Source organism: Papaver somniferum, unplaced genomic scaffold (genome assembly GCF_003573695.1).
Source record: "Papaver somniferum cultivar HN1 unplaced genomic scaffold, ASM357369v1 unplaced-scaffold_31, whole genome shotgun sequence".
In the NCBI taxonomy this organism is placed as follows: Eukaryota; Viridiplantae; Streptophyta; class Magnoliopsida; order Ranunculales; family Papaveraceae; genus Papaver; species Papaver somniferum.
This window is the reverse complement of record NW_020642151.1, coordinates 1424410-1437637: the sequence shown is the minus strand read 5'-3', so window position 1 is coordinate 1437637 and position 13228 is coordinate 1424410. Positions and strand designations below refer to the sequence as shown.

The 13228-nt window shown below is 35.4% G+C and overlaps 1 long non-coding RNA gene across 3 annotated transcripts; it reads left to right on the top strand.

Annotated features, from left to right (window-relative positions):
• Window positions 1-4618: 4618 nt before the first annotated feature.
• LOC113341811 lies at window positions 4619-7453 on the top strand. 3 transcript variants are annotated; one of them, XR_003356150.1, is made up of 5 exons: window positions 4619-4801; window positions 5196-5639; window positions 5846-5989; window positions 6540-6604; window positions 7005-7453. It is a non-coding gene; the product is annotated as an uncharacterized LOC113341811 (long non-coding RNA). The 3 variants fall into 3 exon arrangements; XR_003356149.1 differs by having other exon boundaries at window positions 4619-5639; window positions 6543-6604; XR_003356148.1 differs by having other exon boundaries at window positions 4619-5639.
• The last annotated feature ends 5775 nt before the right edge of the window (window positions 7454-13228 follow it).

The window sequence follows — 13228 nt, the reverse complement described above, 5'->3', positions numbered from 1 at the left end:
TATGAGAGAGATAAGAAAGAGAAACAGATGGAGATTTTCTAGGCGTCGAATCGTTTCTAATCTCAAAGAATACAGGCAGGGACTTTGTTAACATTTGATGTAGGAAAATCATTCTATGTTTGATGTTTTAGAACCTCGGATTTTGACACGCCGTGATAAAAAAAAATCTGAGTTTGTTTTTCCATAATCTGAGCCGTTAACTCACAATCGTGTAGCAAGAAAAAGCATCTGCAAAGTACGTGAATCCGCCCTAGTTAAAAGTCAATAGGTAAAATGAAAATAGCACAAAACCACTTTGGGCACCAATTTGTTTTACGGTGATCCGCATGCTTTAAGATCTTGTTTCCTATTGGTTAAGAAAAACACCATATGGATCACACCAGCTAAGTTAATTTTTCCCTTCTGTTTTTCCTCCATTCTTTTTTTTTTTTTTATGAAGCAAAGAGATGTATTGGTTTTTTTGAAGCAAAGAGATGTATTGGTTAAGATTAAGGATATGTTTGGCAGCTTGGAAATGAAAAACGCTATCCAGATTGGGGTATTCTTTGGTTTATTCAAGATTATCATGGCAATGATTATTTTAAATGGTGTTTGTTTTCCACATTAGGTTAACGTAGTGTGTTGCTGGTCAACAGATTTGTATACAAGCTAAATTAATTAATTAAAAAATAAATAAAAAACTAAACCATATAAATTTATGGTTATGAGCATAAGAAAAATTTAAATAAAAAAAGTAGTTATAAAAATAACTGTCTAATCCAGGAAAGGATTAAGGTATTCCAGGTTTTACATGGAATACAAAAACTCCACCTTTTTAGCCTCCTAAAATCTAGGGAGGATACACTATTCTTAGCTTGACATGGAATAAGCACCCACACAAACACAATATATAATTATCTAAGGGATAACCCAACCTAGATTAGAATATCAAGGATGCCAAACACGACAGTGTTTACAAATTTTGCATCCTCCTAGAGTTGAAAAAGTATACTTTCAGGGATAGTTGTTAACCAAACACCACTAAGAGAAGAAACTCTAGCAAACTTAGCTAATATGTCTGCTACTTTATTTTTTTTCTTTTGGAACATAAGTGTACTGGCAAGAATTATTTCTAGAGAAAACTAATTTAATGTCCAACAACAAAATTTCGAATCCCCCAATCTACATTTGGATTGTCTTTGTCGAATGCATCTGCAATAATTTGTGAATCCAACTCAAAGAAGACTTCCACTAGTTGAAGACTTCCACTAGTTTCATCTCTTCAGCCCACTTAACAGCTTCCCACAAACCTTTACATTTTACGTGCTCTGGACTCCACGCAGCTCCTAAGTAGATGTATTTGGATCCCTTATGCGCACCTACAAAATCACGCATTATCATACCACGCAACTCCTAAGTAGATTGCTTTTTCTTTTCCCCTTCCGATATAGGAAAAAAAAATTAGTTTTGAGACTTACCGGTCTACGAAGTATCAACATCAACTGCTATTGTTGCCTTTTTCTTTACACTTTTCGAGACTTTTCTTCATCATTTTACGTAATCATGTAAGCCCATTTCAAGAAACTCTGATCTTCTTCCTCTATAACAGGGTTGAACACTCTACTTGTGATGGAAGAGTTTAATGTCGTTATACCATTCATTTTGTAGTCATAAGTGGAATAGGATTTACATCAACTAGCATTTTAGTATGAGAATTAACTCGTGTAAACCTGTAACAGAAAATCCACGTCGTAATTTTAGATCTGTCGTGGTACAAATTTATAAACCATGACGATTTTTCATGGTCAAATTTAAAATTTATAAGAGCGGTCATCGTTAATGTTGACGACTCTAACAGAAAATAGAGTCGTCGTGATCGATAAGTTTGTACCATGACAACTTAGGAGAGTCTTTATCCTCTATAAGTTTAACTGAATGTCATTCGGCCTAGTCGTTATCCTGAATTGCATCGGTTTCTCCGGTAATCGATATTTTTTTAATGAATGTCCATCAACCTTAATTAGTCAATTACACATGTAACATATTAATCTTGTCCAACATCGCTCAAGCTCACCAGATTTATCCTACATTCCTATTTTCTATCAAATCAAATCGAATTTCATAAACTTCACTTTCACTTGTTATGTTTCATCTTCTCTAATATCAGTCGGCTTTAAGCAATTTTTATATGATTTTGGTTTCCCATGTTATCTGTCGCTTTAACTGAATGTCCATCAACCTTAGTCAATTTCCCTTGTTATGTATCAATTGTACCCAATATCGCTCAACCTCACTGGATTTCTCATGGATTTCATGGGTTTATATGGTTATATGGTACATGTACCAGGTTTGCATAGCCTTAAGACAAAGATAAGTTCCGGATCTTATAAAACTTTTCTAATTTGTGTACCGGGTATGGATACTACATCGGTTTCAAAACCAACAGTTCTGTTTTGGTATGCATACCATTCCAGGTTCACGAGTTCATAGATTTTTTGTGGCATGGATACCGGGTATGCGTACCACTAAGTCACTACAACATGGGACGATACGATATGCATACCCCTTGGGTTTGAGTTTGTGAATATGGGAACGTACGCATACCCCTTGGATCTGACTTTCACGAGCTGGCAGTGCTACACATACACCTTGAGCCTGAATTCGTGAACTAATCAGAGGTGTGAATACCGTTGATGGTGGATTTTTGATGACAGTTAAGTCCATAAAATCGAATAGAGATTTATGTATCTCTGACCACATCATAAATATATGAGCTTTTATCTCTACCAATTTTGAAAACATAACTGCGAAGCTGTGAATGATTATACTCTATTTAGACGTAGTATTAAAGAATTATAATACGAAGTATACCGCCTATCTTTTGAACTTCGTATATAAGACATCGACATAATTGTATGAATGCTTTTGTGATTATGTATGGTAATGGGTGAAGATTTCGTCCAAGGAAACAATGTTTTACATCCGTTTAAAGGAAGTACATTCATAAACTTGTCTTGTGAATCGAAAGGGAAAATCACTAGGCTTATTGGTATATTTATTCATTGAAAATCTTTGGGTTACCAATATATGTGTTTAGTATAATCGCTCATAACTTGTTTATTTTCTTGGTAAAACTAATCACAAGGCCTGACTCATCTACTTTTTGGATTACGAACCAAAGGAATTGTTCCAAGTGCGTGGCGTATTGCAAGTTGGAGGCGCAGGGATACTGGGAAACTAGGTGAACTATAGGTTTAGTTGCTTGGTTTCAACTATACGAATTTGGTTTAGATTTTGTATAGCGGATTAATTCTGAGAGTATTCTATTCTGGACAAGGTCCCGGGGTTTTTCTGCATTTGCGGTTTCCTCGTTAAGAAAATCTTGTTGTGTCTTTTACTTTTATATTTCCTCAATTATAATTAGAAGTAAAATACACAAACGTTAATTCCTAATTAATTGATAGCAATCCTACTGTGATTGGTTAAGTACGAACCTATTATCAAGTAATCATACTTCGTTGTTGTATTGTCTCAATTTTAAAGAAATGAATCTATAAGGTTAAGTACGAACCTTTGCCACCAGGTTTTTCACCGGAGATTGAAGCTATAAGGTTGTTGTAAAAGAAATGAATCCATTTTGTGAACCTTTGCCACCACCAATATGGGGCCTAGTTAGTAGGTTCGCGAATTATACTCGTATAATTCGCGAATCGTCCGTATGGACCGAACCCGTACGTATCAGTCGTATAACTAAAAACCCCGACTTAGATTCACGAATTTCCAGCTCAAAATGAATTATACGCGTATTTACGAATTACCGAATCATATGGTCCGTATAATACTTCGCCACATCATCACTAAATTATCATTCTTTATTATATTTTTGACTTTTAAGATTTTACATGCACCAATCTGATTCCAATACCACCAACATACATGTTATTTACTGATTGTAATTCACATATCATATATATATTTTATGTCAACTATTAAATTACTGTACCTAAGGAAGGGATTATATTAAAAATGACTTTTTAACAGGTTAATATATGTCGAATTTTGTACGCCGGATTCATATCTGTAAAACGAATTATACACGTACGTATGTCGTTCCGTATTACTGTCGAATCATGAACCGTTGACCGGATTTTTGACCGAATTTAAATGTTACAAATCCGCATAATACTCGTACGTATTCCGTTCCGAATGTTTTCCGTATCCCGAATTGCTAACTAGGATATGGGGTTTGCCAAAATGTCATCCGTATGATATTGTATCTGGCCGGTTGAAAGAAAGAGTACTCAATCGTATGGCTATTAACGCAACCCCTAGAGGCACGCGGATTAAAATTTACACCTTAACATTTATGGATCTGCATGATATTGTAACTAGCAAACTGAAAACTAGTATCTTTAATCGTATGGCTATTTAGGCAAAACATAAAAGACAAGAGGATTGCTACCTTATCCAACGATGACAAAAAGTTCCACCACAACTTTTATGTGGCGCGAAAACATCATAGGGTAAATGAATTGGCGGGAATGTTGGCGCGTTTTTTTGGGTGAAATCTAAAATTCATGTTGGGTAAATCTTCGGAATCGAAACCCAGAGGCATAAACTCTAGCCTACTCTTGGAGAACTTTTCACAACTTTCATCTCACCTTTTTCTCTTTCTTTCACAGTTTCAATTATCCTCAAAAAAAAAAAAAATACTTGATCCCTCTCGCCTATCTCTCAGAAACAAAAACAGAAAGCAAAATTGAAGCTTTAATCCTCAAAAATTAGAAGGGGAAATTGATGTTTTCTGAAATTCGAAACTGGGGTAATCTCGAGGATTTGTTGTAATGGTTATCTTTGATTTGGTGATAAACTTTGGGTGTTTTTTTTTTTGTAATTTTTCTTTTGAGAATCAATGTTAGGGTTTGGTGATGAAGTGGGTATGGATTGGTAATACGTCAAACCTAATTTTCTGTCAATTGAGAAAAATGATTAAATGTGAGAATTTTTGTGTATTTTCTTGTAATTTTACGCGTTAAATTTGTTACCCAAATGTGATATGGTGATGTTGATTCAAGGATGTTTTCAAGGCCAAATTTATACAATTGATAGAGATTGTGCATCGAATAAGGAGATTATTAGAATTACTGGGTACATTTTAATTCTATTCAATCAGTTCTTCATTTGAAAACTTGGATTTTTGTTAAAATTGTTTGCAGTTACAATTTCTGTCGATGTTCATCCCATTGGGATATTGCTGGTGAGGAGAAACTTTTTGGCCTAAAAGATGGATATTAGTAAGATTTTGCTTTCACCTTTTCCTTATATGGTGTTCTGTGATATATGGTTACAGGGTATGATATTTGGCATGTTTAGAGTGACACTATCTTGCAATGTCCAAGGTTTTTCTTTTGTCTATTCGTATTACAAACTATCTTGTACTTGGGCTAATCTCTAAGAAAATATTTCTGCAAGATATTCCGATTGTGATTCTTAGAGTTTAGAAATTATGAGGCTAAGTTGTTGCTAGACCTTACTGTTGGCAAGAGAGTATTATTGAGTATTACCGTGTGGTTGGAATGCTGGTTACAAGAAGCTTCTGTACGGAAGCTGGGTGTTATTGGACTTTTAAGTCAGGGAATGTTGTCCTTCATTGCTTGTCAGTAAGTGCAGTATTACTTCTGTCTTTTGGAAATCTTAATTTGTATCATAATTTATTGGTAATAACTGGTTTAGTCAAATGAATTCTTGATGTTGATTTTATTCTTTTTCGCTTGTCTGCTCGAAATAGGGCGTTTCTTTATTTTCGGATCCGTTTAAGCGTGGACCTGTAACATACTAACTGATTTCTACCCCTTCATTTTTGCAGGACAAAGGACTTTACAATGAAATTCAGGAGCTTATCCCTAGATTTCTAAATCAAGATGCATATATTGAGGAACGCAGGGTGGAGAATAAGAAGCTGGAGTCCTTCACTCTGAAAGTATTACAATGGCACCCTAGAGAAACAAAGGTATAAATATCAAGACAAAACTTTTTATACACTTCATTTTTCATTTAATGTTCTACCTGAAATTAGCCTTCTATAACTAAGGGATATAGCTTTGTCAAACTGAACTATGTGTGATATTGATTCAAGGATATTTTCATTCCCAAAGTTACAATCGATGGAAATTCGCTTACATCAGCTATGCGATTACTAGAATTATTGGGTGAATTTCAACTTCATCCAATGAATTCCGCTTTTTCATTTGGAAACTTAGATTTTCCTTAATTGTTAATTGGATCTTAAGATTTTACCGATGTTACTAGTGTGGTCAGAGGTTTATTTTACATTGACCTGAATCTGTTTGCTGGTAATGCATAGTCCTTACACTAAATTTGTTTAGAGAGTATTTATTCCATCTATCGTTATGTATGGTTGATGAGAAAATATTACTGCCAATTGCAAAGATGTTTTTTGTAGTTCCATTTCTTAAGTCAATCATATCAAATCTTCAAGTTCTGAAACAGCATCAGTTTTCAACTTGAACATGATTTTTGTTTAATTTACAACGTATCAGCAGCAAAGATGACCTTGGGATCCTCATTATCTACTATTACTCAATCACCAAAAAAGATTAAGCAGGTAACAAACTTGAACTTGAACTAGTGTGAATTTTCTTTTTGGTCATATGGTCATAAAATTTGGTAGTTTGTTGATGCATAATGATATGGGTGTGTTAGTCCCTCTTGTCTAAAAGTTGTGTGGCATTTTTATTTGCACTGTTTGATGTGTTGTTTATGAGTTGTATTCGAATTCAATTACATGGGTTGTCAAACTGATTGTTTCTTTTTTTACACACTTAAGGACCTGTAAAGATTTGTTAAATGTTGTTTAAAGTATTTGATTTGATTCACATGTTATTCCTGTCTAAGTTGAAACTCTATCATATTATTGTTAGCTGCACCAGCCATCATGCACATTTGAATAAAAGATTGCTTAATACATTCATGTGTACTTGCTCAACTTAGATCTCTATGTGCAGATTACTATTTTTGCACTAAGATATTAGAAGGAGAAAATGTCAGAAGCACAAGCACTAGATATCTTGGTGCCCGCAAAGCTGCAGCAGGCTGCTTGCTGAGTGGCCTCAGCGAAACTCTGCATTTCTAATATACCAACCGTTATTGACAATTTATCCAATGAAGGCTTCTCCAAGAGTCTGAAGAAAATTGAAATTATGTATTTCCCCCTTTCAGCAGGATATAATTTTCACACAGGATTTGCTTACAGTGTTCTTGTGATAACCAAAAAAATGTAATTCTAAACTACCTGGCCTCAACGTACATAAACTTGTGATCACCTCTTTCTTGGGTAATATTTGTACAAGAACCTATGTGCGAACTGTTGTAATTCTTGAAAAATGATGAACAAATAGCCTTTTAATTGTTGGAAGGATCAGTTGCCAACAATAAAGAAGGCAAGGATACGGCAGACTTGGTTATAATTTTTAAAATTTTGAAGTGGGTGTTAAAAATTTCAAATTTTAACTGGAATGATATGGGTTGTTGGATTTTTGAAAGAGTTCGGATTTAAATTATGGTCGATTTAGTCGATTCGTGTTAAATTTTCTACAATTTGTGCATCCAAGCACTTAATCATAATGAATCAAAACATTGATTTGAATGACTTTTCATGCTTCCATTGAATATATCAAATAAAGACTCTTGGATCAATATTAAGATCTCAAATGCCTACTTCAAAAATAGACTTCTCTTTTAACCAGGTGGTGGCCGCTTAAACTTGTTTGCTCAAAGAGGTTGTACCAACCTGTTCATATTTTAGTTGCTACTAGTCTGTGCCTCAAAGTGAATAGCTGCTTGGCACTTTTGAAGCTGCTATAGATAACTTGAAAAAGTGATGCAGCGAGCAAACACATGTGGTCGTGGCTACATGTTAGCGGACACAGATTTATAGCAGCTAATTTATCTGGCAGTTGCAACGTTGGATGCTTAAACACTTAAAGCGACTAAAATTCTGGGCTCTTGCTAGGATTTTGGTCGCTTAAGCCAGGTTTTCTTGTAGTGTTGTATCTAAAATTTATTGCAGATTTAGTTCCTAATCTTCCATTGAGCCATTTGAAGCTGATATCACTCTTTATACTTGCATTCAATTAAGATCCAAAATATTGTTTAGATGCTAAACGCCTTTATTTAATACTGATATCCCATAAAGCTTCAAGAATCTAGTTGGTGACTATGTTTGTCAGGAGGTCTCAACTCAATGTTTGGGGCTCTTTTCTTTCCTTTTTCAGTTAAACAGGTCATGACAGAATCATGGTGAGTTTGGAATTAGAGTAATTTGATAGTAATTTTTTTTTGAAGCATGATTTGATAGTAGAATGATTTGCTTCCTTCTAATGAAATTGTTCATCAGTTTTCATACCTTCGGCCACAATTTCGTGGTAAATTTTTTGAAGTTCATGAGCCTGTGCAACAACTGATCTATCATCCACCATTTGGTATCTCACATACCGGCTCACAGCATATTTCTTTGAACCCGCTTCCTCGGTGTCATATTTTTTCTGTAATGCATCCCATACATCTTTAGCAGTTTCAAAAGTTGAATAATACTCATATAAATCGTCAGATAATGCATTAAGAATGTAGTTTTTGCAATCAAAGTCATTATCGATCCATTTGTCGATGGCCTTTTGTTTTTCCTCGGGAGTTTGAGAAACAACTTCTTCAACACCACCGGTAGGAGGTGGATCTGTAGCAGCACCACCGCCAGCAGCAACAGCAGCAGTCTTATCAGCAGCAGGTTCCAGGGTTCCAGGATGAACACTCGACACAATCATATGCAGCTTCATCAGTTTGAGATAAAAGAACATCTTCAACTTCCATCTTCTGAAATGCAACCCTTCAAATTTGAAAGGCTTGTTGGTATCATCAACGCGCTTCTTTTCATTCTCCATAGCAGAAAAGAATCACCTTAAAATTGTTGGAAACAAAGCACTATAATCAAATCACACAAAGAAACCGCTGAGTCGCGTACTAGGTCGCTATCTTTAAGGTGTTTCGCGACTCTGCCTCTTGATTGTGCTAGCAGTCAGTTTTTTGTCGAAACCCTATGGGATAAAACAGCTTATCTCTTTCGATTTCTCTGCACTGAGAAATCGAATCAATAATAACTCTTTCAACAACACTTGCTCAGAAAACTTGACGAAATAAAAATAACGTTCTGTTTTTTCTCTTCCAGAAACCAGTTTTTTTTTATAATCAAAAAGAATCAATGGAATTAATGGAAAATTAATTTTCGATTAAATGCCAATTAAATTTCTTTGTAACAGCAAAAAAAACGGCCGTATTAAAATTTCAACATTAACTGTAATTAATCATGATATAATTATCTTAATACGTTTTGAAAATTTAAGTTAAAAACAGCAAAAAAAATTGTTTCTGGATCAGCAGACCTCCCAAGGCCCCGCTCCCGGACTAATGTAATATAATATATAGTATAAATAGTATATACCCTAGTGAAATTGTGTGGGGTGGGAATTGAACCCATGCCTATAGTGTGGGAGCTCAAAACAATGCCACCATACTATCTCTCTAACTTTGGCATATTATTACAAAACTAGCTGGGTTTTTCCCATACTGGAATGTCTGATAACAGACTCTTCAGCCATCCTGCTTCTTCACTAGCTGCTGCTAGTGCCATCAATTCAGCCTCCATCGTAGATTGGGCTATAATTGTCTGTTTCTTTGATCTCCAAGATACAGCGCCCCCAGCAATAGTAAAAACATATCCACTGGTGGCCTTGGAATCATCTGAAAGAGTATTCCAATTAGCATCGCTAAATCCTTCAAGGACTGCGGGATGCCTCTTATAGTGTAATCCTAGGTTTGTGGTTCTTTTCAGATACCGCATAACCCTCTCAATAGCATCCCAGTGTTCCAAACTAGGATTACTGGTAAACCTGCACAGAACTCCCACTGCATATGCAATGTCTGGTCTTGTACAATCAGTTGCATAACGCAGACTTCCAATTATACTAGCATATTCAGATTGTCTAACACTTTCTCCAGTGTTCTTAAACAATTTCACATTAGGATCAAACGGAGTACAAGCAGGCTTACAATCAAAATATTCATACCTTCTCAGAATTTTTTCAATGTAGTTAGATTGATCCAAACAAATACCACTACTAGTTCTAGTTATTTTGATTCCCAAGATTACACTAGCTTCACCCAAATCTTTCATGTCAAAATTCGAACTAAGCATACCTTTAGTTTCATTGACAACAGATAAATTGGAACCAAATATCAGCAAATCATCCACATACAAGCAAACAATCACACACACATCATTCTCAAATTTATAATAGATGCATTTGTCACCCTCGTTTATTCTGAAGTTATGTGAAATCATTAAATTATCAAATTTCTCATGCCACTGTTTAGGAGCTTGTTTTAAACCATAAAGGGATTTTTCTAGCTTACATACTTTCTGTTCTTGTCCAGGAATTACAAAACCTTCAGGTTGTTCCATATAAATTTCCTCTTCTAGTTCACCATTCAAAAAGGCAGTTTTAACATCCATTTGGTGAATAACAAGATTATGAGCAGCGGCAACAGCAATCAAAACACGTATAGATGTTAATCTAGTAACAGGAGAATAAGTATCAAAGAAGTCTACGTTCTCTCGTTGCCTAAATCCTTTAGCAACCAGTCTAGCTTTGTGCTTCTCTATCAACCCTGATAAAATGATATCAACATTTAATATGACTGGTATCCCTTTTATGAATCTTGAAATGAGCAGAGAATGAGACGAGAATAACTTGATAATATAATGAAAGGGATAAAGACTATAATTACTGAAGCGAAAGAGGGAGAGAAAGGAGCGCTGCATTCAAAGTTCATGCAGCAAGGGAGATAGCAAATCATAGATGGCTACTGTTGGAAACAAAGCACTATAATCAAATTACACAAAGAAACCGCTGAGTCGCGTACTAGGTCGCTATCTTTAAGGTGTTTCGCGACTCTGCCTCTTGATTGTGCTAGCAGTCAGTTTTTTGTCGAAACCCTATGGGATAAAACAGCTTATCTCTTTCGATTTCTCTGCACTGAGAAATCGAATCAATAATAACTCTTTCAACAACACTTGCTCAGAAAAACTTGACGAAATAAAAATAACGTTCTATATCTTTTCTTCCAGAAACCAGTTTTTTTTTTTATAATCAAAAAGAATCAATGGAATTAATGGAAAATTAATTTTCGATTAAATGCCAATTAAATTTCTTTGTAACAGCAAAAAAAACGGCCGTATTAAAATTTCAACATTAACTGTAATTAATCATGATATAATTATCTTAATACGTTTTGAAAATTTAAGTTAAAAACAGCAAAAAAATTGTTTCTGGATCAGCAGACCTCCAAGGCCCCAAGGCCCCGCTCCCGGACTAATGTAATATAATATATAGTATAAATAGTATATACCCTAGTGAAATTGTGTGGGGTGGGAATTGAACCCATGCCTATAGTGTGGGAGCTCAAAACAATGCCACCATACTATCTCTCTAACTTTGGCATATTATTACAAAACTATGTTTTTAAATATATACCCCAACAATCCCCCACTTATATTTTAAAACATTGAGCAAGTGCTATACAGTTGTGCATAAGCAAAGGTGCCTTTCGACTTGAACTTCTACATAGTGTTGAACTTTCTAAGTATCAGGTAACTAGAGTGACTCTCGTCTTGAACTCTAACTAATAATAGATTATACAACACACACAACTATATCTTAGAGTAAAGTTCTTAATTTTGCACATTAGGGCCATGTGCTTATCCCTTTCTTAACGAACGATCTAGAGAAATGCCCAAGTTCTCATAGAAGGCGGCCACACCTTCACATTCGTATAGGTGAGTCTATCAAGGATACTCCTGTATATCCCACTCTTAACTTAAGAGCTATAGACATCATTAAGAGTTTAAACACTCAACCTGTTTCCCACTTCAGGATATCATGCTATGGGAATGCATGACTCTATCATATTATTTGTAACTTCGTCTAGTCCCTTTGAACCTATTTCTAGGTTGGGTATCCATTACAAATGACTCAACTTCTCACGGGCAAAAGTCCCATACTTTTAGAGATATTCCATACCTTTTCTCTTGCTAATCCTTTCGTCAAAGTATCAGCTATATTTCCTTCAGACCTTACATGATCTACTCTAACAACACCAGTTGTGACAAATTCTCTAACTGTGTCGTGCTTTCGACGTATCTGTCGATTCTTACTGTTATTATAACAGTTCTCTACTACTCCGATAGCCGCGGTACTATCGCAGTGGATCAAAGTGGCTGGTATCGGTTTTTCCCATACTGGAATGTCTGATAACAGACTCTTCAGCCATCCTGCTTCTTCACTAGCTGCTGCTAGTGCCATCAATTCAGCCTCCATCGTAGATTGGGCTATAATTATCTGTTTCTTTGATCTCCAAGATACAGCGCCCCCAGCAATAGTAAAAACATATCCACTGGTGGCCTTGGAATCATCTGAAAGAGTATTCCAATTAGCATCGCTAAATCCTTCAAGGACTGCGGGATGCCTCTTATAGTGTAATCCTAGGTTTGTGGTTCTTTTCAGATACCGCATAACCCTCTCAATAGCATCCCAGTGTTCCAAACTAGGATTACTGGTAAACCTGCACAGAACTCCCACTGCATATGCAATGTCTGGTCTTGTACAATCAGTTGCATAACGCAGACTTCCAATTATACTAGCATATTCAGATTGTCTAACACTTTCTCCAGTGTTCTTAAACAATTTCACATTAGGATCAAACGGAGTACAAGCAGGCTTACAATCAAAATATTCATACTTTCTCAGAATTTTTTCAATGTAGTGAGATTGATCCAAACAAATACCACTACTAGTTCTAGTTATTTTGATTCCCAAGATTACACTAGCTTCACCCAAATCTTTCATGTCAAAATTCGAACTAAGCATACCTTTAGTTTCATTGACAACAGATAAATTGGAACCAAATATCAGCAAATCATCCACATACAAGCAAACAATCACACACACATCATTCTCAAATTTATAATAGATGCATTTGTCACCCTCGTTTATTCTGAAGTTATGTGAAATCATTAAATTATCAAATTTCTCATGCCACTGTTTAGGAGCTTGTTTTAAACCATAAAGGGATTTTTCTAGCATACATACTTTCTGTTCTTGTCCAGGAATTACAAAAC